The 26,888-nt window shown below is 37.2% G+C and overlaps 1 long non-coding RNA gene and 1 pseudogene across 2 annotated transcripts; one reads left to right on the plus strand and one right to left on the minus strand.

The window, feature by feature from the left end:
- Positions 1-4,740: 4,740 nt before the first annotated feature.
- LOC144313058 (uncharacterized) lies at positions 4,741-10,823 on the minus strand. Its single transcript, XR_013378757.1, has 3 exons — positions 10,665-10,823; positions 9,091-9,163; positions 4,741-5,224 (listed from the first exon to the last, which is right to left on the minus strand). It is a non-coding gene; the product is annotated as an uncharacterized LOC144313058 (long non-coding RNA).
- A 1,745-nt stretch (positions 10,824-12,568) lies between these two features.
- LOC144313057 (myosin-3-like) lies at positions 12,569-16,343 on the plus strand (annotated as a pseudogene). The gene is made up of 5 exons (XR_013378756.1): positions 12,569-12,918; positions 13,015-13,086; positions 13,221-13,297; positions 14,269-14,929; positions 15,799-16,343. The product of XR_013378756.1 is annotated as a myosin-3-like (transcript).
- The last annotated feature ends 10,545 nt before the right edge of the window (positions 16,344-26,888 follow it).

Genomic DNA, 26,888 nt, shown 5'->3' on the forward strand with positions numbered 1-26,888 from the left:
GATACAAAGAAAATCATTTTAAAAATGAAGATGAACTAAAAGTAACAAAAGAGCAAATAGAAATAAGAGGGGGAAACAAAGAGGAAAACAAAAAAATTCAAAATGAATAGAGAAGCTTTTAGCAAGTAGATGATATTGACTGGATATTCCTTCCTACCTTAAACAAACAGGAACAGAAGAAATACATACAAAACTACATTTTTCAGTGCATTGGACAACAGGCAAAAGACATTCCTGAAAGATGAGAAATGCATGGGATAAGCCCTACGAGTGGTCTAGCCTCATACCTTGAGGGCTTCTAGAATTCAGTACAGAAGGGAACAAGCATAGACAACAGCAGACTCCCACAGCTGAAGAGATGAAATTAAGAATGGCACTGTGTTGCACAGCCAATTTCTGTAACTTGTTCGCCTTTTATTGTATCCCCAACCTCCATCCCCCAGCAACCATCATTATGTTATCTGCCTCTATAAGTTCAACTATTTGATATACCTCACATAAGAATCACAGGTGTGTACATATATCCGTCTCATCAAAACCCATATGATATATGTGAAATTTTCTGTATATCAATAATACCTCAATAAAGGTGGAACAAGAGGAGCCAATCTGATAAACTAAAGAGAGAGAGAGAGAGCGCGCGAGCGCTGGAACACCAGGGAAACTAGTCTCACAAAATAAGAGAAACAAAGGTGCACAAAGAGAACCCCTAAAGACATGCAAAGGGTGTTCAAATTCTGATCAGCAAATGTGGAAATGACTGAAGGCTGGGTAAATAACTATCTTAAAGAGCTGGAACTATATAGAAGAACGATAATAGGGCTAAGGATAGTGCTGATTCCCCACAACCTTACTAGCAGACTTCAAATTTCCTATGTCACTGAGTATTCACAGTGGTGAGGAATTAGCCAGACTCAATGTTTGACCATAGGCCCCATCTAACATACCCAAAATATGTATGTACATAATAACACAGTTTCAAAATGAACTAAACAGAGAACCAAAAGTTGAACAAACTGAAAAAAAAATAGACAAATCAACAATAATACTCAGGAATTTTAACATCCTTCTCTCATGCTTAATACAACCACAGATATTCCATTAAGTCAGCAAAGGAAGAGTAGACCTGAATAGCACCATCAACCAGTATGACCTAGCAGGCATATATAAAATACTCCATAAAAGAATACGTATTTTTCCAAAGGCCACTGAATATCAATCAACACTGATCATGCTCTGAGCCACAAAGCATGTCTTAATGTATTTAACAGATTTCATGTAATATGAGATATAATCCTTGAGACTAAGGGAATTAACTTAGAAATCAATAACATAAACATATCTCAAAATGCCCTAACACGTGGACAGTAAATACACACTTTTAACCAAATCAATGGGCAAAAAAATCAATCAAAAGAGAAGGATGTTTTTGAAAGTAACTAAAATGAAAGCACAACATACCAAAATGTGTGAGATGCACTAAAACAGTCCTTGGGGTGTCCTACAGCACTGAATACTTATATTCAAAATAAAGTTCTCGAATCATTGTCAGGAAATCAGAAAAGAAAACTTTTATTTTAAACAAATCTATCATTCAAGTTAATCTTTTTTTAATAATAAATTTATTTTTTATTGGTGTTCAATTTGCCAACATACAGAATAACACCCAGTGCTCATCCCGTCAAGTGCCCCCCTCAGTGCCCGTCACCCATTCACCCCCACCCCCCGCCCTCCTCCCCTTCCACCATCCCTAGTTCGTTTCCCAGAGTTAGGAGTCTTCATGTTCTGTCTCCCTTTCTGATATTCCCCACCCATTTATTCTCCCTTCCCTTCTATTCCCTTTCACTATAATTTATATTCCCCCAAATGAATGAGACCATATAATGTTTGTCCTTCTCCGATTGACTTAATTCACTCAGCATAATCCCCTCCAGTTCCATCCAGGTCGAAGCAAATGGTGGGTATTTGTCGTTTCTAATGCTTGAGTAATATTCCATTGTATACATAAACCACATCTTTATCCATTCATCTTTTGATGGACACCGAGGCTCCTTCCAAAGTTTGGCTATTGTGGACATCGCTGCTAGAAACATCGGGGTGCAGGTGTCCCGGCGTTTCATTGCATCTGCATCTTTGGGGTAAATCCCCAGCAGTGCAATTGTTGGGTCGTAGGGCAGGTCTATTTTTAACTCTTTGAGGAACCTCCACACAGTTTTCCAGAGTGGCTGCACCAGATCACATTCCCACCAACAGTGTAAGAGGGTTCCCTTTTCTCCACATCCTCTCCAACATTTGTGGTTTCCTGTCTTGTTAATTTTCCCCATTCTCACTGGTGTGAGGTGGTATCTCATTGTGGTTTTGATTTGTATTTCCTTGATGACAAGTGATGCAGAGCATTTTCTCATGTGCGTGTTGGCCATGTCTATGTCTTCCTCTGTGAGATTTCTGTTCATGTCTTTTGCCCATTTCATGATTGGATTGTTTGTTTCTTTGGTGTTGAGTTTAATAAGTTCTTTTTTTTTTTTTTTTTTTTTTTGAGTTGCCTCAATTTTATTTATTTTTTTATTTTTTTTTTATTGGTGTTCAATTTACTAACATACAGAATAACACCCAGTGCCCGTCACCCATTCACTCCCACCCCCCGCCCTCCTCCCCTTCTTCACCCCTAGTTCGTTTCCCAGAGTTAGCAGTCTTTACGTTCTGTCTCCCTTTCTGATATTTCCCACACATTTCTTCTCCCTTCCCTTATTTTCCCTTTCACTATTATTTATATTCCCCGTTGGAGCAGGACCCAGAAGAGTTTAATAAGTTCTTTATAGATCTTGGAAACTAGCCCTTTATCTGATACGTCATTTGCAAATATCTTCTCCCATTCTGTAGGTTGTCTTTTAGTTTTGTTGTACATAGTACTAGATGTCCTAGCCTCAATAATCAGACAACAAAAAGACATTAAAGGCATTCAAATTGGCAAAGAAGAAGTCAAACTCTCCCTCTTCGCCGATGACATGATACTCTACATAGAAAACCCAAAAGACTCCACCCCAAGATTGCTAGAACTCATACAGCAATTTGGCAGTGTGGCAGGATACAAAACCAATGCCCAGAAGTCAGTGGCATTTCTATACACTAACAATGAGACTGAAGAAAGAGAAATTAAGGAGTCAATCCCATTTACAATTGCACCCAAAAGCATAAGATACCTAGGAATAAGCCTCACCAAAGAGGTAAAGGATCTATACCCTCAAAACTATAGAACACTTCTGAAAGAAATTGAGGAAGACACAAAGAGATGGAAAAATATCCCATGCTCATGGATTGGCAGAATTAATATTGTGAAAATGTCAATGTTACCCAGGGCAATTTACACGTTTAATGCAATCCCTATCAAAATACCATGGACTTTCTTCAGAGAGTTAGAACAAATTATTTTAAGATTTGTGTGGAATCTGAAAAGACCTTGGATAGCCAGGGGAATTTTAAAAAAGAAAACCATAGCTGGGGGAATCACAATGCCAGATTTCAGGTTGTACTACAAAGCTGTGGTCATCAAGACAGTGTGGTACTGGCACAGAAACAGACATATAGATCAATGGAACAGAACAGAGAATCCAGAAGTGGACTCTCAACTTTATGGTCAACTAATATTCGATAAAGGAGGAAAGACTATCCATTGGAAGAAAGACAGTCTCTTCAATAAATGGTGCTGGGAAAATTGGACATCCACATGCAGAAGAAAGAAACTAGACCCCTTTCTTTCACCATACACAAAGATAAACTCAAAATGGATGAAAGATCTAAATGTGAGACAAGATTCCATCAAAATCCTAGAGGAGAACACAGGCAACACCCTTTTTGAACTCGGCCACAGTAACTTCTTGCAGGATACATCCACGAAGCCAAAAGAAACAAAAGCAAAAATGAACTATTGGGACTTCATAAAGATAAGAAGCTTTTCACAGCAAAGGATACAGTCAACATTCAAGTTAATTGAATAGACATTTGTAAAACACCACCCCAAAGGAGTATGGAATACACACTCAAACACACATAAAGCACTTACCAAGAAGACCATATTGCAACCCATAAAATAGACTTTGATAAATTTAAAATAATTTAGGAAGATAAACTATGTTTTCTGATCCCTATGGAAAAACATTAGAAATCAACAACAGGTGGTAGGAATGCAAACTGGGGCAACCACTGTGGAAAACAGTATGGAGGTTCCTCAAAAATTGAAAAACAGAACTACCCTATGATCCAGGAATCACACTACTGGGTATTTACTCCAAAAAAAAAAATGCAAAGACATGAACTTAAAGGGACACATACATATTTACGTTTATAGCAGCATTACGTACCATAGCCAAATTACCAAAGCATCCTGAGTGTTCATCAATAAATGAATAAAGATGTGGGGTGTGTACATGTGTGTGTGTGTGTGTACTTACTTACTTACTTATTTATTGAAATATAGCTCAGCCATAAAAAGAATGAAATCTTGCTATTTACAATGACATGGATAGAACTAGAGTATAATGCTGAGCAAAAGAAGTCAGCCAGAGAAAGACAAATACCATATGATTTCACTCATACATGGAATTTAAGAAACAAAACAAGCAAGCAAGTGGGAAAAAAAGAGAAAAATCAAGAAAAAGACTCTTAACTATAGAGAACAAAACTGATGGTTCCCAGAGGGGAGGTAGATGAGGAGATGAGGGAAATAGGGGCTGGGGTTTAAAGAGTACACTTACCATGATGGAAAAAATAATAATAAAATGATAATTTTTTAAAATATAATGACAATTTTCCATATGTTTTGGTTAGCCATTTTTCCAAGCACTTATAATAATTTCATGGTCGTTTTCTGGACTTCTATTTGTTTCCCACTCTTTTCCACACAGCTCCAAAAAAACAAAAATATTGCCACAAACTTTAGGTTTCTGCTACATCAGCACCCCACTGCCAGATATCAATTTTCGGATAAGTTAGCTTTATCTGTTTACCAAGCCAAGTCAAAATTCTATAGCATTAAACACATTTACTACTTATGAAACTTTGGGTTGGCTGGGGTCAGATGATCTAGGATCAGCCTAGGATGGAGACTCTGCTTCAAGCTACGGATTATCTGGGTTTGTTTCTTCTTTGATTCTAGATGCAAGTGTACTCCAAATGTGTATAATGTGAGGCTCAGACTGGGGTCCAGGGAACATCTCCGTGGAAAGTTCTGTCAAAGACCAAGACATTAAAATACAAATGGAAATATACAAGCATTCTTAAAGTCTAGCATCTTGACCAGCCCATCTTCATCAAAAGCTAACAGGTGATCATGGGATACTTTGGACAACTTGTGCCGAGGAACCAGCAGACAAGAAAGTAAAGCATCATTTAGGAAGGGTTAACTGATAGAGATCATTAACTAGATTTAAGGCTGTTGTTACACATTGCAGGCAGGGGGAAATATGTTTGGTACCATTCTGGTCACCTGGATGTTAATATTCAGTTGTCCCACTTTGATGTCAAAAGATAAGTACAGTAATCTTAGCCTAGCAATGGTTATTAGAACCCTAACCAGAAGTTCAGGGTCACACTACCAGTGAAGGTACTGACACCAGGAGAGATGTTTGTTAAGGTGTGGGAATTCTAGAATAGATAGTAGAGAATGGGTATGAGGAGAACTTCTAAGAACATATTTAAGAATATGAACAGCATAGGGGGAAAATCGCCCTATATTTATGAAATAAATTGAATTTGTAGTTAAAAACTATGTTTCAAAGAGAATTTCTGATTCAAATGGCTTCACAGTGAATGCTAGCAAATATTTACAGAAGGAGTAATAAAAATTCTACAGAAATCTTTCACAAATGTGAGGAGGCCATCTATTTCCTAACTTATTCTATGAGCATAGCCATAAACCAGACAAAGACATTATAAGAAAAAAAAATATATATATATATTATATCCTTCATGAACATGTAAGCAAAAATTCTAAACAAAAATTTAGATAGTCAAATCCAGCAACATATAAAAATGGTAGTAAATATATTATGACCAAGTGGAGTTTATGTCATAAATATAAGTTTGGTCCAACATTTAAAATGCCATCAATATATTTTGCCATATTAAAATGTTTTTAAAAAGGAAAAAGATACAATCATCCTCACAGATTCAGGAAAAAAAATTAACAAAATCAAACATCCATTTCTGATAAATATTCTAAGCACAGTAGGAATAGAAGGAAATTTCCTTAATCCAATAAAGGGTTCCTAAAAAATCTACAGCTTATCTATTTTTTAATGATTGAAGATTGCATCTTTCTCCCAATATCAGGAATAAGACAGGAATGTGTGTTGTTAGCATCCCCGTTAACACTATACTGAACAAAATAGTGCAAATGAGTAAGAAAAAGAAAGACTATTACAACCAGATTGGAAAGAAAGGAGAAAAATTGTTTCTATTTATAGAGGAAAAACCATGAATGTAGAAAAATCTGATAAAATTAACAAAAATTTGAAGTAATACAAGAATTTAGTATGGTTGCAGAAAACAAGATCGATATATGGAGAGCAACCGTATTTTTATATATTACCCAAGAAATTCAAAATATATAAGAGATATATCTGACAAAAATGTGAAAATTTTTCTGACAGTCTTTCAGGGAAAACTACAAAATACTGCTCAGAAACTTAAAGAAGACCAAAATAAATGGAGATGTGTCTTATCATAATGGATCAGAACACTCAAGAGTGTTGTTAATTCTCCCATAACTTATCTATATGGATTTGATAAAACCAGCCAAAATCCCAGCTGGTTTCTTTGTAGAAATTGACAAGCTGACTCTAAAAGGCATATGAAAATACAAAAGACACAAAACTACAAACAACTTTGAAAAAGATGAACTACACTACTTGATCTTAAGACATTATGAAACAGAAATATTTAAGGCTGGTACTGGAGTACGTATCCAAATTCTTCAACAAAATATGGATTTCAGAAACAGAAATGGATGGAGAATTGATTTTCAACAAATACATAAAGTCAATTCAGTGTAAAATGGATAGAAAATATTTTCATCAAAGAGAGCTGCAACTTTCAGGATACTTATATGTAACAAGATTAACTGTGTTCCATACTTAGCCTAACACTATATACAAAATTGAACTCAAATGTATCATAGACTTAAATGTAAAATCTAAAACTGTAAAACTTTTAGAAGATACCTTTAGGATAAAACTCTTGTACATTTGAGTAAACAATGATTTCTCAGACAAAACACCAAGAAAAATGGCCCCCAAAAGACCAATTTGATTACTGGGTTGATCATAATTAAAAACAAAATGAAAAGAACAAACCCACAGATTTGAGGAAAATATTTACAAATCATACATGATAGAAGACTTGTATCCATACTATATAAAGAATTCTCAGAGGTGCCTGGGTGGCTCATCAGCTAAGCATCTGACTCTTGATTTCAGCTCAGGTCATGATCTCAGGGTCATGAGATCAAGCCCCACTAGGCTCTGCACTCAATGTACAGGGTCTGCTTCTCTCCCTCTCCATCTTCCCCTCCCCACCACTTGTGAATGTGTTCTCTCACTCTCTTACTCTCTCTAAAATTAATAAATAAAATCTTAAAAAAAGAATTCTAAAAACTCAATAAAAAAATAACCAAATGAAATAGACAAAATATGTATTCTAGACATGATTATCAAAGAAAACATATAGATGACAAGGGAGCACACACAAAGGTGCTACACATCATTTGTCATCAATGACATAAAAGGAAAACTAAGTCAAAAGCCCCTCCAGGGCAGCCCCGGTGGCGCAGCGGTTTAGCGCCGCCTACAGCCCAGGTCATGATCCTGGAGACCCGGGATCAAGTCCCACGTAAGGCGCTCTGTGTGGTGCCTGCTTCTCCCTCTGCCTGTGTCTCTGCCTCACTCTCTCTCTCTCTCTGTGTCTCTATGAATAAATAAAATAAAAAAAAAGCCCCTCCAAAGTCACTGAAATGATTAAAATTAAAAAGACAATTCTACAGCTGGTGAGGATATATAAGAACTAAAACTCTTATATAATTCTGGTGGAAACAGAAATGAAAATAGTACAACTACTTTGGAAAACATTTTGTCATGTTCCTAAGAAGTTAAGCATGGACTACTATATAATATAGCCATCCCACTCCTAGGTATTTATTTTTTTTAAAAAAAAAGCATATGTGCATACAAGGCTTATAAATAAATGTTCATAGAAATTTTGCTTGTAACAGCGCACATTGAAAATAACCCAAATCTTCATCCATAGGCCAATGAATACAACTGTGGTATACAGTGGAATGCTGCTCAACAATACAAATGAATGAAGTATGCGCATGGAAACATGGAGGAATGTCCAAAAATAATTATGGTGAGTTAAGGAGGCCAAACAAAAAGAGGATGTTCTCCGTAACTTCAGTATAAAATTACAGGAAATGCAAACTAATGTATAATTGACAGAAAACAGTGGTTAGCTAGGCAAAGGAGCAGTTTGGGCCAGGGAGAGGTAAAAGAAAAGGAGTACCAACAGGTTTGAAGAAACTTAGGGGAGCTAATGAATATGCTTATTATTCTGATTTTGGTGATGATTTCATAGGGATCACATATGTCAAAACATTTCATTTCAATACTTGAAGAAATACTATGTATTATTATATTCTTCATTAGGTACACTTTTTGGGCAGCCCGGGTGGCTCCGCGGTTTAGCACCCGTCTTCAGCCCAGGGCGTGAACCTGGAGACCCAGGATCGAGTCCCAAATCGGGCTCCCTGCATAGAACCTACTTCTCCCTCTGCCTGTGTCTCTGCTTCTCTTCTCTCGCTCTGTGTCTCTCATGAATAAATAAATAAAATCTTAAGAAAAAAAAAAGGCACACTTTCATTTGAAGGATGAAGGTAATGACATATTTAGCCACAGATTCCTTTTGCATATAAAATACCCAAAACCCATCTGTAATGAGTTTTCAAAAAAAAAAAAAAAAAAAGGCTATACTGAAGATGCAAAGGCTTACATAAACATTTAAGTATACATAAAGAGTCAACAAAACACATAATATACTCACCACAAAATGGTGACAGAACACGGAGGGAAACACAATCTCTAAATCTGAAAAGGTACATACTCTGCATTGTCCTCTACAAGCAGAAAAGCCCACATTAAAATGGGTTTCAAGTCCAGAGAAAAAATATTTTTTAAGATATTTGGAATTGCGTGTTGTATAATGAATAATACAATATATAGTTCAAAAGGCCAGAGCATTAATCTGAAATATTCACTAAAACACTGGAAATTTATCTAATTAAAGCATTATGTGTAATCAAAATGATCTTACAGTAGATAGTGTTTTATTTTACCTTACTTGCAAGTGCTTAAGGAAATTTAATTGTGAGAACTAGTACATGAAAGCATTACAAAAAGTATGAGGAAAGTCATAAGGTGTTAAGAGGATTAATGCTACAGATTTAGTTGTTATCTAATTCACTTGAAATACATGCCTTTCTTTATCCTTGATAAATGCGTACCAGGTTAAAAACATCTGTGCATCATACAACTCTAACATTATAATACTGACCTTAACTTTTTGTCTCAGGATTAATAAAGGCAGCATAGTAACTGACACACTCCACTTGAAGTCCAAGTAAAAGCAAGTATTACTACTCTTGCAAGCACCCAAACATGCTCGTATAATCAAGTTGGGTATTAGTAACCAAAAATTGCTTGGTTCTGAACGTTACAATATTTTAGAGGGAAGAAAGGCATTTTCAGGTGTAGCCCCAAGCGCCAAGTCAGTGGAGTTTCTGACCCACTTTGCCAAGTGTTCAAAAGAGAGTCATGCAAAGGTGAATCACCAGACCTCACTTTAACAGTCTGTTTTTAAGAATGAGCTTCTGAAATGATTTTAAAATGAAAAGTAACAGGACAAAACTGAAAAACAAAGGTATCATAATTATGGCAATATGTTAATAGAATATTATGAAGGGCATTGTTTACATTTACAGTGCTCAAAAATACTCTGGTAAACTCCAAAACTATTAACATCCCAAATAAGTGAAGGGTTAGTTTCTTTACTTAGTTTAACAGACTTTGAACAAATAATTGAGAATAGCATTCTGTTTACAAATGTTCATATATCTATAAAGGGTACTTGGTAAAACTTTCAAATTCTATGAAGCCATATCCCCAGGCACCTTCCGAAACCACCTACTTAGGAGTCCAAGCAATAGTATTAGTTTTGCTTTGGGAAAATAAAAACAAAGACAAATTCCAATTTTTATTCAGGATAATCCTAGTGACAATTTGTTCATTTCTCTCTCAAAGATTCCATGGGATTAAACAAGTTGGCTGTCCTAGTTACATATTCAAACGTTCTTTAAATGTTATTCTAGGAAGTACATTTATAGACAGTAAACATCACAGTAAATTAAAGGAAATAAAACCAATACTTTAAAATACCTGAAGCTATTTTGTTTGGTTTGGCTTTGCTGTTTGTTTCTTCTTTATTATTTCAGAGCGTACTTTCAATCTATTGTGAATATAGCATTTTGGCAGCATACTGACTTTATGTTCTATTAAGAAATGATTACTTTTCAAACAAACAAACAAACAAACAAACAAACAAAAAAGAACAAAAATTACCTTCCAGGAGTTTCACCCCTACAACTACCCAGACCCTAAGTCATTTTTAACTTGCTCCATCTTGCCTCTAGATGAATAGAGCGGGTCATACTTTAGAGAACGTTGGGATGTTGGTTCAAACAGATGGCTTTGTGTCATCCCTGATTCATGAGCAACCATGGCAACAAGCAAAGGGGGGGGGGTGTTGCTTAGCAACTGAAAACAATAATGAAGAGATTTCCAAACTGTACGTGGGGGGAAAAAAAGTGCTTTGGAAGAACTTCAGTACTTGGCACAAATGCTCACCAAAATTCATTTATGAAACATGCTGAGTACATAATCACAAATCTGGAAAGCATAATGCCTTATAATAGGAAAAAACATCAAGTAGCCTATTAGACATTTTCTCTAGAACGATTTCTGTATTAACAGCATTTATGACAACATATAGCAAAACTACTACATCACGAGTGTTTTATCTTGAGATGCAATAATAAGAAAAGTCAGGTGGATTACAACATCTACTACTATCATGTAATATAAAATACAACCTAAGATTTTAGGTAGGATCAGAAACCCCTCTAGTTGAGCGGCCGCATGGTGCCAAACCTGCACATACACGTGACGCCATCACGCCAACCATTTCAGGGTGTTCTTTCCCAAGTTAGAATAGGCAGGCACTGCAGGGCAGCCCAGGTAGCTCAGCGGTTAAGCGACGCCTTCGGCCCAGGGCGTGACCCTGGAGACCCCGGGACTGAGTCCCGCGTTGGGCTCCCTGCATGGAGCCTGCTTCTCCCTCTACCTGTGTCTCTGCCTCTCTCTGCGTCTCTCAAGAAAAAATAAACTCTTAAAAAAAAAAAAAAAAAACAAAAAACAAACACTGCAGTTACAAACTGTCAATGTCTGTCAGCTAAAAAATACTTTTTTCATCTTGAAAATGTCTTTCTCATTACTATTTCACCCTGTACTATATTTTAAGACTAGTACTGAAAAAGCAGCTCGTGCAGTATTTATTTATTTTTTTTCTGGACTTGTGAAAATAGAGCCAAAGGCGGTCTCTAAGCTATGTCACTATTTAATTATTGTTGTGTTTTACGTGTTCCTGTATTTAAATATGAATTTTAATGGGATAAGCCATTTCAAATTTGACACAGAGCGTGTATGTTCATATACAGAGGTAGAATCTCATTATTTGAAATACGTGTTATCAAGTGTCTATCGATGTAGAAGCATCCGATTTTAGAGTGATTTTATAGTAATCACTACATCACCTACTTCGTACCTTAAAACGCCTCGATGACCGACCGGAACCTAGAAGGCACCAACACTTTGTTAGGCACCGAGGTCAATATCAAACATACCACAGAGGAAAAAATGCCCTTCTTTGCTTCTCCTCCACGACCACGCTCAACACGTCCCTGCTCGGGCCAAATGTGTGATGATATTTATTTATTATTTATTTATTTATTTATTTATTTATCTATTATTTATTTATTTATTTATTATTTATTTATTTATTTTTCCCCCAAACCAAGCAATTCCCTGCTCGGGCCAAATGTGTGATGATATTTATTTATTTATTATTTATTTATTTATTTATTTATCTATTATTTATTTATTTATTTATTTATTATTATTTATTTATTTATTTTTCCCCCAAACCAAGCAATTCCCTGCTCGGGCCAAATGTGTGATGATATTTATTTATTTATTTATTTATTTATTTATTTATTTATTTATTATTTATTTATTTTTCCCCCAAACCAAGCAATTCTGCAAACCCAGCTGGGTGGCCTACAACGACTTAACTCGGTTCCAACCCAGTAGGTGCCTCTCAGCCCCGGGAAAACAATCCAAGACCCAACTTAAGGTGAGGAGACGAAGCCTTGGAAAGGTCAACCGCCAGGGGCCGCCCGCACCTCACCTGTGCGCAGGCCTCACGTCCTCAAGGCTCTCAGCGCCTCGGTTCCTCCGCCTTAAATCACGCCTCAGCGCGCTCACCGCCGTCAAGGTAACGAAACAGGACCATTACCTGAGGCACCTCGGCGGCTGACGTAAAGAAACCAACCCTGCACGCATGCGCCTCAAAGACACGCCCCCGGAACTTGAGGGCGGCCAATCACAGCCCACCATCTAGGCTTCAAGCCGTAGCCAATCAGCGATGTCCTTGCTGCGGTCGTGCCTTTTCTCTCAGAAGGCATCTCGCCTCCAGCCGGGGCGAGTACCCGCCACCCGAGGTCAGACCCGGGAGGTGACCGCCAGTTTTAAATAATAGGTAACCAGAGTCTAAAATGTTTAATATAAAAAAATTTAAAAAATAAATAAAAAGTAAAATGTTTAATATGCCGCCGTTTACCGTTGACCACCCCAGCAAGCTGTTAGCTGTTGATCCGCAGAAAGCGCGAAATGAGTGGAGGGCGCGAATAATGGAGCAAAGACATAGGTAAGTTGACTGTGCAGGTGTAAGCGTGCTTCTGTTTTTTTTGTTGTTGTTTTGTTTTTTTGTTTGTTTTTTCTCTTTTCTTAATGTGGGTTTTATTTGTGTGTATTATTACCATGTGCACTTTTCCAAATCAGGGGCTCCTCGGAGATTTTGAAGCAAGTTGTGATCGCCACGCTAAACGGGAGGTCAAAGTTGACACACGTTAGATGAGGTAAATGGGAGGTCAAAGTTGACACACGGTAGATGGGCTAAACGGGAGGTCAAAGTGACACATGTTAGATGAGCTAAACGGGAGGTCAAAGTTGACACACGGTAGATGGGCTAAACGGGAGGTCAAAGTGACACACGTTAGATGAGCTAAACGGGAGGTCAAAGTTGACACACGTTAGATGAGCTAAACGGGAGGTCAAAGTTGACACACGTTAGATGAGGTAAACGGGAGGTCAAAGTTGACACACGGTAGATGGGCTAAACGGGAGGTCAAAGTGACACACGTTAGATGAGCTAAACGGGAGGTCAAAGTTGACACACGTTAGATGAGCTAAACGGGAGGTCAAAGTTGACACACGTTAGATGGGCTAAACGGGAGGTCAAAGTGACACACGTTAGATGAGCTAAACGGGAGGTCAAAGTTGACACACGTTAGATGAGGTAAACGGGAGGTCAAAGTTGACACACCTTAGATGAGGTAAACGGGAGGTCAAAGTTGACACACGGTAGATGGGCTAAACGGGAGGTCAAAGTGACACACGTTAGATGAGCTAAACGGGAGGTCAAAGTTGACACACGTTAGATGAGCTAAACGGGAGGTCAAAGTTGACACACGTTAGATGGGCTAAACGGGAGGTCAAAGTGACACACGTTAGATGAGCTAAACGGGAGGTCAAAGTTGACACACGTTAGATGAGGTAAACGGGAGGTCAAAGTTGACACACCTTAGATGAGGTAAACGGGAGGTCAAAGTTGACACACGGTAGATGGGCTAAACGGGAGGTCAAAGTGACACACGTTAGATGAGCTAAACGGGAGGTCAAAGTTGACACACGTTAGATGAGCTAAACGGGAGGTCAAAGTTGACACACGTTAGATGGGCTAAACGGGAGGTCAAAGTTGACACACGTTAGATAGGCTAAATGGGAGGTCAAAGTTGACACACGGTAGATGAGCTTAGCGATGGCCTAGGAAGTGTTGGCTGGAGGCCGACTGGACACAGCTCCAGAGCGAGGTTGAAGACGCCGGCAGGGATGCGAGGGATGCGGAGGACAAGGCAAAGGTCATCGCAGACGCGGCCGCCATGGCCGAGGAGCTAAGAAGGAGCAGGACACCAGCGCCCACCTGGACCGGACGGTGAAGGACCTGCAGCATCGTCTGGACGAGGCTGAGCAGCGGGCCCTGAAGGGCGGGGAGAAGCAGATCCAGAAACTAGAGACGCGGGTCCGGGAGCTGGAGTTGGAGCTCGAAGGGGAGCAGAAGAGCACAGAGTCTGTCAAGGGCCTGAGGAAAGACGAGCGGCGGCTGAAGGCGTTAACCTACCAGAGTGGAGAGGACAGAACGTGCCCAGGTTGCAGGACCTGGTGGATAAACTCCGAGTGAAAGTCAAGTCCTACCCGAGGCAGGCGGAGGAGGCTTGTGAACAACCCAACGCTCACCTCACCGAATCCCCGCCCGGTAAAGCTCAGCATGAGCCGGAAGAGGCAGAAGAATGTGCTGATACTGCAGAATCTCCGGTCCGTAAGCTTCGCGCCAAGACCCGCGACTTCACCTCCAGCAGGATGGTGGTCCATGAGAGCCAAGAGTGAGTGGTGAGCCTCTTCTGGAGCAGGACGGGAAATATGCAAAATGGGTATTTTCTTTGTTCCTGGCTATTACAGTTCATTTCCATGTGACTCCTTCACATACATTAAACTCTGCTTCGTTTCCAAAAAAAAATAATAATAATAATAATAAGGGTGGGGGGCAGACATGTTGGGGAGCCTGAGTAGCTCAGCTGGTTAAACCTCCGCTTGCTTTTAGCTCGGGTCATGATGTCGACTCTGAGGTGAAAGCCCCTGCCCGGCCACCTGCAGAGCAGAACCTGCTCTAGACTCTCTCCCCACCCTGTCCCCAGCCCTGATGCATGTGCACTGGCTCTCTCAAAATATACATAAACTGCTAAAAAGAGGAAATGTTTGGCATTAAAACAAGTTTCAAGATTCATTAGTTTAAAATAATTTCTTCTTAAGAGTAAAAAAGGATTCATCCAAACTAAAGGTCCCTGTTTTTCTCTTTAGCTCCTTTTATTTAGCATCGTGTTGCAGACATTATGCTGTGCATCTCCACCATATGCATGTCCCCTCTCTGCCATTCCACCCCCCTCCCTCTTGCCTAATATATTAGCGAGACGTCATGAATTCTCCTCCTTAAGTGACCCTATTTGTGCATCCAAGTGGTGGCAGACGCTGGACTGACACCTGCATCAGGTATCTATTGGTCTATAACTGGTTATCACATATTGAAAGGATAAACACGATACCCGTTTATGGTCTCGCAGTGCGGTCGGGATGGGATCAGAGGGACTGAGTTCTCCTACGGTCAGGTTAAAACCTATGTATTGGCGATGCCAGGCGCTTGCTTAGAGGCTCTGGAGAGCAGTCTGCCTCCACCCTTAGTAAGATCGTTGACAATACAGTTTTTTGTGGCTATAAATCCATAGTACCCATTTTGTTTTGCCAGCTGCCTGCAGAGGCCATTCTCCTCTCCTAGAGGCTTCTCACACAGCCCTCACCACCTTCAAGGGCAGCAGTGGAGCATCCTTCTCATACCTACGATCTGATTTTCATTCTGCCACCAGCCAGAGAAAACCCTGTGTTTAAAGGGCCCTGGGCAGCCCGGGTGGCTCAGTGATTTAGCGCCTGCCTTCAGCCCAGGGCGTGATACTGGAGATCCAGGATGGATTCCCACTTTGGGCTCCCTGCGTGGAGCCTCCTTCTCCCTCTGCCTGTGTCTCTGTCTCTCTCTCTCTCTCTCAAGAATAAATAAATAAAATCTTAAAAAAAAAAAAAAAAGGACTCTGTGATTTGATTAGGGCAACCCAAATAATCTCACTATTTTAAAGTCGACTAACCATGTTTATCACATCTGCACAATTGCTTTTGCCGTGGAAGGTAACATGATCATGGAGTAACATCTAGTTATATTCATAACCTCCACCCACAGGTAAAGGGCAATTATACAAGGAAAGAGCCAAGGGGGGAGTTTCATAGAATTCTCTCTATGATGCAGCCTGGGTGGCTCAGTGGTTTAGCGCTGCTTTCAGCCCAGAGTGTGATCCTGGAGACCCGGGATCGAGTCCCACGTCGGGCTCCCTGCATGGAGCCTGCTTCTCCCTCTGCCTGTGCCCCACCCCCCCCGCCCCATGAATAAATAAATAAAATCTTTAAAAAGAAAAAAGAATTCTATCCCAGCACCCAAGTCTATGAAATCAGAGAGCATTTCTTAAATACTGTGTAATAATGTGGAACTATATCCATGGTGATCCTAAGGTCTGTTTGAAGACATAGGCATATAGATTCATAATAGAAGAATCATGATAGGAGAATCTGTTAAATTGAATATACAACTAGATTAAAACAGAATTATCCCTGATTTCACAGGTTTACTTTGCTCCAAATATCATTTTCTCTTACACTTTGAGAATGCTATCCAGTTACCCAAATTAGTTGGTTTTTGGCTCCAGATTTAAGATCCAAATATGTCATCGGAAACTGTAAGATTATTCTCTCAGAGTTCTCTTTTTCTGAATTGTACAAAATTTACTCTATCATAAAAAACAATATATAATTATGTACTGTGTTGCACACCAACAATGAACCCACTTTAATCCCCTCATTTCATACGCTGAATAAGATGTTTCTATTATTAAGGGAAAATTAATTTGTCATCATTTCTCTGTTCCTTCAAATAATTATATCTTTTATTATGGTATCTTTCAAATAATTATCAGAATTGACAACTGATAAAACATGAACCCTAAAATTAGTAAGACTGATTACAATTGTGTGGAACATTTATCATTACTTTTAGTATGTAAGTGTATGAGAGGAGTGTCAGTCTCAAGTACGGGCCACCAGTACACATAATATAGTGCCTGTAGTACTATATTATCAGTTGTCCAATAACAAAGTTTCAAGTAAAAAAATTGAATAGATAACTATAAAGAATTATAAATTCAAATGATTAAAGTTTTAAATGCAGGTATATGTAACATTTTAGAATAAATTGCCAATTTAAACGTCTTCAGAACAATTTTTCCCATCTAAAATCTGCAATATAATTAACATAGTATTTCTTATCTCATCATTTTAACAACTTTATATTTGTAAGTTTAACAACTTTATATTACAACTGCTGTATATTTGTTATACTTATTGTAAATAAAATCTAATTAGTCTAAGCTCTATAGCCTATTAAATATTGATCAAATTATGCTGATGTATCTGTGAAATAATCAGATAAATGTTGGTCATGTGTATTAACAATCAATATGTAGACTTTTTGTATTTTTCTTGTTTTAATTTCTTTTAAGATTTTATTTATTGCTGAGAGACAGAGAGAGAGAGAGAGGCAAAGACATAGGCAAAAAGGAGAAGCAGACTCCTCGATGGGAGCTTGATGCAGGACTCAATCCCAGGACCCCAGGATCATGACCCGAGTCAAAAGGAGATGCTCAACTACTGAGCCATCTAGGTGGCCCTTGTTTTAATTTTTTAATCCTATCTTTTTTATTATTTTAAAGAATGTTGCCCACTCAAATTAGATACAATCAACTAAATATATCTGAAAGCAACTAAATCAAAAACTGTCAAGGACCAGAATTTAATAGTTTTTCTGTCTTTTTTCATGATTCTAATACATGGAGTTGACAACCAATTACCAATACTCTCAACTATGATATTTAAGTATCCTTTAAAATACAGCAGGAAAAAAAATCATAATTCAAGAAGTTAGAAAGACTGACACTCCTAAATAAATGTGAAAAACAAAATAACATGCAATTTTTCCTCCTCTCCATCATCTACTCACTCCACAAATAGGAACTTCATATATGGCATGACCGTTATTAAGGTACTTCCTGAGAATAAAAAGAAACAGGATTCAGAATATGTTCTCAAGAATTTCACAGTCTACTAATAATACTTACTAATCACATATTATTCACTATATATGAAAGTTCATATATTATCTCATTTAAATCATTTAAATCCATTTCACAAACTGGTAGGTACATATTTCTGTTACAGATAAGAAAATTGAAACTCTGTACTTAAGGTTACAATGAATATAGAATTGGATGTAGTTCTATTTGACGCCTTGGAAGGAGGCACAAATAATCCAGAACTGATGCAGAAGAAATTTCTCCCACCCACCAAAAATGATATAAAATCAATGAATAATTAGCATTCATCCAAGGAAGTTCTACTTCTAAATATAAACAAATAGAAAATGGTTAATACCAGCAAAAAGAGATAATATTTACAAAGAAAATTGTAAAACTCCTATATTTAAAACTCTTAGAAAGGGGCGATGGGTGGATCATTCAGTTAAGTGACTGACTCTTGGTTTCAGCTGCTCACTATCATGGGTTGTGAGATCAAGCCTTACATTAGAACTCTGTTCAGGAGATGTTTGCTTGAAAGTGAAAAACAAAATAACATGCCTTCCCCACCACCTCTTGTGAGCATGTACTCCCTCTTGCCTTCCCCACCACCTTCTTGTGAGCATGTACTCTCTCTCCCTCTGCCTTCCCCACCACCTTCTTGTGAGCATGTACTCTCTCTCCCTCTCTCTCCAATAAATAAATCATTAAAATTCTTAGAGAATTAAAATGTAATGTAAAAGGATATGAGATGTGTAAAATGAACATCTGTTATAAAACACAAAAAGTCAGAGATCTGGGAAATTAAAAAATAAATATGAAAATGACTAAAGCAGCCACAAATCATTAAGAGGAGGAGTAGAAATGACACAGTAGACACCAAATCGTGTTCACTTGTATCATGGTATAGTCCAAAAGAAATAAGGAAGGGGACTATGAAAACACTACAGCAAAAAGTCAACCCCAAAGCATCAAAATACTTTTAATTCAAATTTTAAAAGAAAAAAATAGTATGGAAGGGAGGCAACCTATAAAAAAATAAAGGTCTCAAGTTTTACATAATAAATGGAGGAGTCTTCAGAATTATATACTACTACACACAATAGCTACAGCAACATCAATAAAATAATACATGAAAATTCCAGCAACAATATTTAGGTATTGTAATGAAAGTTCAATATCTTAGGGATAAACATAAAACTCTAAGAGTTACAAGATAAAGAGTGTATTACATACAACAAATGGGAATCAGTTTTGCTTGTTGCTAGCAAACGTTGAATCTTACGATGTCAGGCACTTCGCTAAATGTGTAGGACATATAAATGGTAGAGAGAAAGGTGGCTACTCCCTGCCAATCCTTTAATCTATGGGAAGAAGAAAGAGTACAGTCCTTGGAGATAATAAGTACATGATACCGTTAATGGAAGGTGATGGTGGGTCAGGGACTGAGTAAGTCAGGTAAGATTGGAGGGACCCAGGGCAAGGCAGCAGTTAGGGTGATCTGCTTTGAGTAAGTGACATTGAAAAAATATATCATGAGGGAAATGAGGGAGATATCTGTGCAGATACCTTCGTGAAGATGATCCCAAGCTGAAGGAACAGGCGCCGGAAAGGCTCCCAATAGGAATTTGCCAAGCATGGTTGGAGAAGAAGAGGCTGGGATGATTTGGAGCAAGAATTAAGGGAGGGACATGATAGGAGATACGATCAGAAATGGATCATGTTTTAAAATCAGGAAGGCCTTTTTAGGTGACTATAAGTATTTGTAATTTTACTCTGAAGTGAGGATTCTGAGGAGGATTCTAAATACAAGTGTGAATGGCATCAGACTTAGATATTTAGAAGGACCACTCTCGATGTTTTGAGAACAGTTTTGGGGAGTTGGGCAAAGATAAAAGCAGAAAGACCAGATAGAAGACAACTGTAACTATATATCTGAGTGGTTAGGGTGACAAACACCGGCCAGATGGTACGAAACACAAAGGGAAGTGGCTAAATGGGGTTTTAAAAAATGGAGTTTCATATGTAAAAAATAAAGGATTCAAGGAGAATTCTAACTGGAAAAATAGAGTTGCCATCTAATGTAATAGGAAAATCTATAAGTGGAAAAGATTTGGAGCAGAAGATCAGAGTTCTATCATGGACTTTTTTTTTTTTTTAAGATTTATTTATCAGAGAAAGAGTGTGTGTATGCAAGCGGAAGGGGATGTGGGCAGGGGCAGAGGAAGAGGGAGAGAATCTCAAGCAGGCTCCATGCTAAGCACAGAGCCCAACACAAATCTCTGTCCCATGACCCCAAGATCATGACCTGAGCTGAAATCAAGAGGCAGATGCTCAACTGAAGTGAACCACTCAGGTTCCCCTGTCTTGGACGTGTTACATTAGAAAAGCAATTACTTGATACGTAGGAGAAGAATTCAGGTAAAGAAGCTGAGTATATGTGTGGAAGTTGGGAGAGAAATTTGCACTGAAGGTATAAATTTGGAGGCATTCCATAAAGAGGTGTTTCAGTATAAGAGCACATCAGTCACCTGATGTATGGCCTCACTGTGGATAGATAAGAAAAAGAACATCACAAAGTCATGAAATACTCCAAACTTAAGATATCTGGAAGATGAAGAATAGCCAATAAAGAAGACTTTAAGAGGGCAGCCAAAAACAGGACAAAAACTGATGTTATGTATTATCCTAGTGATTAAATTTCATTAAGGAGCGTGTGAGTAACTAACAACTATTGCCCTTAGGTTAAAGATGCTGAGAACTGAGAAGTGGTCTTTGGAAATAGCGACATACCGTTTTGGTAACCTTGACAAAACCAAGTCATATGGCTTGGTGAGAAAAAAGGGTTGGAAGAGAGAAACAAAACGAAACTGGAGAAAATGTGTTTAGTTTATTCATTTGAGAAGTTTTGTTTGAAAGGAAGAAAACAAAATGTACCAGCTGGGAAATTCTTCTCCCCCCACCTCCCTCCACTGCTTCCTCTTGTTTCTTCTTTTCCCCCTCCTCTTCTTTTAATTTGGAAGGAGAATATTTTATTTGATAGCAGTGAAAATGATCTGATAGAAAAACAGTCTGGGGATCCCTGGGTGGCGCAGCGGTTTGGCGCCTGCCTTTGGCCCAGGACGCGATCCTGGAGACCCGGGATCGAATCCCACATCGGGCTCCCGGTGCATGGAGCCTGCTTCTCCCTCTGCCTGTGTCTCTGCGCCTCTCTCTCTCTCTGTGACTATCATAAATAAATAAAAATTAAAAAAAAATTTAGAAAAACAGTCTGCATTGCAAGAATAGGAGATTACTGGAACTATATACTGGATTAGGCAAAAAGAGACACAAATTAATGCTTGAGTTAGGACATTACCTGTATGGAGGATCATGAATGGTTCATGTATAACAACCTGCGTGAAACAGATTACATGACTTGGGAGGTAGGAAATATGCGAATATGCAGAGGAATCTGGAGTTCTCTTTCAAGTGCTTCACCTGCCTTAATAAAAGTAAGGTTATCAATTTAGACAAAGGGCAGAGAAGGTGGTATTGATCACTGGAGGAGAAAAAAAAAGAGTGGAAAAGTTGTCTAAGATAGTAAGAAAATTAATGGAATAAAAAATACAGTCAAGATGCCTGGGAACCAGATTTTACATTTGAAGTGTATTTTCCAGCATTCCAAAGAGCTGCACTAATGGAGGTTCAGAAAAAGTGGAAGTGATATATTCCCATGGTGTGATTTTCCGAGCAAGTGGGATAGAGCAAAAGGAGCAAGGAAAAATAATCGTAATGATTGACCACAGATTTTGATTGGGATAAGGAGGGACAAGATGATCCCACAGAACTGTGGAAGAGAAAAAGTTGGGTTTCTCAGTGTAGTGGAGATTCCAAGGGTATAGAAAGATCCTGAGGACTGTGGTAAAAGAGGGAGTGAGCACCACCTTTGTTGTGCATATTTACTTCCAAATCCAGTAGGTCTATCTTTATTCATTGGCATTTGACTAGCTTCATTTCTTTGTGCGTGTGGTTGGTGTTAATAATTTTATTTTTTCTTAATTTAAAATTACCATATTATCATATCTTAGAGTAGGCAAAATATGTGATGCAGGATCAATCTGACATGATAACCTAACATTTTTTACCATTCTTTTGTTTGACCACTAGCTATCTCCTCTTTCTTTTTCTCAGCTCCATCGCTTTTTTCTCTTTCTTTCTTCTCCCTCTCAAGCGTTCACAATATTCAAAAAGAACATAATTTAAAAGAGAACTTTTCGTGGTTGATAAAATGCCTAAACCTGTAATTTTGCTATGTCAACTTCTTGGTTATTTAATATAAAGAATCAAATGTTTAAAAAATGTTTTGGTAAACTTGATACTGATTCTTCTTCCTTTAAGGCATATAACTAGTTTTCTCAGGTATGAAGGAGCATACAGTTGCTATTAGAGTGAGATTAAAATTGACACCTATTTATCCCACGAAATTTTAAGGTACAATATTCACACACATCTTCCAGTAGTAGTTTCATTACAGTCGTAAAATTACTAGCCAGGAATTGAAGTGGAGAAATGATGACATCAAGCATAAGATATCCCAGGGAGAGAATTAATGTCAAAATAATTACATGGTTCACAGTCAAGGCTGTATGGTTATTAGCAACTCTAGAGAAGCTAATTAAGTAAGTCAAAAATTGTGGTTAAGCCAGTTAAATCGAAGTGTTTCTATGGCTTCTGAACAAATAGGTAACACCTAAGAGCTGAGAATGTACTCATTAATCAAAGGAACTGAAAATTATATCACACTGATTAAAACCACATGTAGTAAAAATGCCTATTTAGTGTTCTTTTAAAATATGATCTTAGCAAAAGCTGAACTGCTACTAACTTTAATTCGATCCTACAATCAGACACGTTTTTCATTTTGTTATTCTCTCCCAAGTATTATTGATAATCGTCTAATTTTCTTTAACACCTCAGTCCTTTTTTTTTTTTTTTTTTACAATACCCATTCCTTTTTTTTTTTTTTTTAATTAGGGGGAGGGGGGAACCTAAGAAGATATAGTTGGGTCTAAGATATAGACCCAACTTCTTGTGTTTGGAGATTGAAATCAAGAAGAACAAAAAATAAAAATAAAAAAGAATGTGCAGTGGGATATCAAATTTAACAAAAGAGCTAACATGCCACACGTACTCTGCATTGAAATAAATATTATTCCAGTTATGCTTAAATGAATTTGCCTGTAAGTATTCCAAAGGTTTTAGTTAGAAAAGAAAAAAAACAAAAAAACAAAAACAAATCTCTGTCTATACAACTATGGCAGAGTCACTAGCTTCAGGAAAAAAAGAAGGCAGAATTTGAATGATGAAAAGACACATCATGGGTGTCATAAACACAGTGTCCGTGTCAGATTTTAAAACTTGCTGTCTGCAGGTCATGAATTTTGTTTGCTCCTTTATCAGACTACCTTAGTGATTGTGATTTATTTTGGACTATGTCTTTGAAAAAATTTTAGGAAGGTAATCCTCAGGCTCTCTTGAAATAAATACAACAAAAAAAATTTAAAAAAAAAAAGAAAGAAATACAACATGATAAATTAACTTACCAAATATTTTCAAGGTTTACATCCCATGACTTCAGTCTGTAAACAATTAGAGGGGAGAATACAGGGAATTGTTCCAGAAAAAAATTTCTTTTCAATAATCTTTCAAATATTTCTTTAAAATGAAGCACATCAAATTTTAACTTTGCATTCAAATAAAAATTGGAGATGATTTTGGAGTTATATTTTTATATTGAATATTACAAATATAAATTAGAAATGGTAGACGGCATGTCTCTTTAAAAGAATATTTTGCGTTAAAGATTCTGGGAGATTATGTTTCAGTTAGGAAAACATACAAAAGGTAGAAGTGTATATTCTGTAATGTTTTTATTCTTGAAGAAATGTTTGTCAATCTCTTTAAATATAAATATACATGCTTTAAATATATGAAAATCAGTTAATATCTTCTGAGCTTTATTCTAAATTTTTAATGCTATTCCAAACTTAAATATTTTCCTTTTGTATAGAATTTAGTGATAAGTATGTATTGCCTGTACTTAAAAAAAAATACTAGCATAAGCAGGTTTGCAGGCAATAATTAACTTGCATTTTTAAATCTCTGAGATTGTGCTAGCTTCTAGAGGATAGAAGATTGCAAAGAATGAGTTTTATAATCTGACACACCTTTTTTAAACTCTGGTTTTTAAAAGTACTAGATGTGTGACTTTGAACACTTTGATTTTCTTAATATGTTTCATCTGTAATGTGAGGATAATAACATCTTTCTTTTTGAGCCACTTTGAGAATTGAAGAGAATTTATTTTAAACAAGTGACAATATACTTGATATAGAAGGGAATTAAAAAATGTCTAGGCATTGAGATAGTCACTGCTTCCTTCAATGGTTTTATATCTGGGCAGCATACTAGAAGCACCTGAGAGCTCTTAAAATGTTGAAATAGCATGTCATTCCCTAAACTAATTAAATTAGAATCTCTGTGGGAGGAGCTAAAGCACTGGTATCTATTTAAAAGTTCTCAAATAATTATAAATTACAGTCAGATTTGAAAATCACTGACTTAATGCAAAGCAAATTGGTATTGTTGCTTCATTGCACTAGTCATTTCTTAGTTATGTAAAAGAACAGAAAATAATTTTCCCTCTACCTTTCTAGATTCTCGGCTGAGACACCTACCTAATAAAAGAAAGATTAACAGGAGAAAAACAAATACAAATTTAATAACATGTATACCTCCCATATCCATGGGAGATACATTGCTCAGAAAAGCTGAGTAACTGTGAAATAGCCCAAGATACCATCTTAAATAACATCTCCAGCTAAAGACAAAAGGGATGTTGAGGTTGGGAAGAGGCTAGTTTGGGAAGGTTTCCAGGGAAAACCACTGTAAACAAGAGTATGGTTGTCATGCAGATTTGTTATTCTTTTTCATTGGGTTTCTAGAAAGTGAGAGTCATCCTTCTCTTCCTGGTATGTAGAGGAGGACATCCTTATGAATGGAAATTTCCCTTGTAAATGTAAATGTCTATTACAAAAGGGTAACATCTACTCAGTCTTCAGAACTTCTCCACTGTCTGCTGTTTCTTAAAAAACAACCAACCCAAAATATGCCCAAGAGGGATCCCTGGGTGGCTCAGCAGTTTAGCGCCTGCTTTCAGCCCTGGGCGTGATCCTGGAGACTTGGGATCGAGTCCCACATCCGGCTCCTGCAGGGAGCCTGCTTTTCCCTCTGCCTGTGTCTCTGCGTCCCTCTTGGTGTGTCTCTCATGAATAAATAAATATTTTTAAAAAATATGCCCAAGAGGCATTTTGGGGGAAATATGTGCTGCTCCCCTTCAGTTAGAACTATACCAAATTCAGTACTAATGACCCTTAACAAGGTCAACAACATCCACAAAAAGACCTTTATACTTAACAAATGGAGGAAAAGAGGCTGCTTGGGAAGAAAGGCAGAATAAAACTTCAAAAATGAGAGAAAATAAAACGATTCCATTGCTTATATTTGAAAGGAAAATAATAGTCAAGAAGCAGTGTGTTTTGAAGGAAAATTGAGGCATGATAAGTATTAGTGCAATCCTTCCAATATATTTATATATTTTTGATGAAAAGAAAGGCAAATCCTAAGGTTAAATTTCCAGTTATGTCTAATGATGCAAAAAGAAACCCCAAAAACAAAACAAAAAACCCCCCAAAACTCACCATGTAATTACATATGCAAAATGGGTAATTTTGCATGCAAACTATAATTTTCTATTGTTTAATTAGAAGGTTAGCTAAGTTACTTTCTCTGCCTGTAGAGTTTTAGGTTCCTTTTTTTTTTTAACCTTTTAAAATGTTCTAAAGTTATTCACCTATATTTGTCTTGATGATTTAAAAACTGATTTTAATTCAGTATTTATCTGTTCCAGGTGGATCCAGGTGTGGTTTTTTTTTTGTTTGTTTTTTGTTTTTTGTTTTTTGATCCAGGTGTGTTTTTAATAGCCTTTATGAAATAAAAATGCCCTTGACTACAAATTTTTCATGTATGATTTTGTCAAAGAAATAATGAATTACTAAAGACATTGGGAAAATTATACAATATGTTCTCATACACAGGAGTAAAATTTTTAAAAAAGAGAACATTGTACATCTGCTCTTTGAAGTATTCTTGGGGAAAAAATATACACACATACACACAAGATGCTTTTGTTTACTTAGCAATTTAGAAGAGTAATCTGATTATCTGTTTAAATTGTAGTAGAAAAACATTTGTGAATGAAATATTTGTTTATGTATAACATTTTCTTTAAGGTTAATATAGTATTTATACTGCCATATTTTTATATGTATTTTATTCAAATGTTCAACCCCAGAGCACCACTTTTTCTTAAAATTATCTTCTAATATTCTAATAGTTTGAAAGAACTAATACTTATTTAAAGGTGGACCTTCCAGTTTACTGGAGCAGTCATTTATAAAATAGCACCCTGTGGACTTAAAAATCAAACACACTTCTTCTTCCAAATTTTTTACTTTCAGGCAAGAATTAGATTCTCCACACAACAACTGTAGCCCATTAAATGCCACCAATTTGCAGGTTTGTATTTTTAAAATGTATTATAGATAAACACACACATATAGAATAT

The sequence above is a fragment of the Canis aureus genome, chromosome 4, assembly GCF_053574225.1.
Source record: "Canis aureus isolate CA01 chromosome 4, VMU_Caureus_v.1.0, whole genome shotgun sequence".
NCBI lineage: Eukaryota > Metazoa > Chordata > Mammalia > Carnivora > Canidae > Canis > Canis aureus.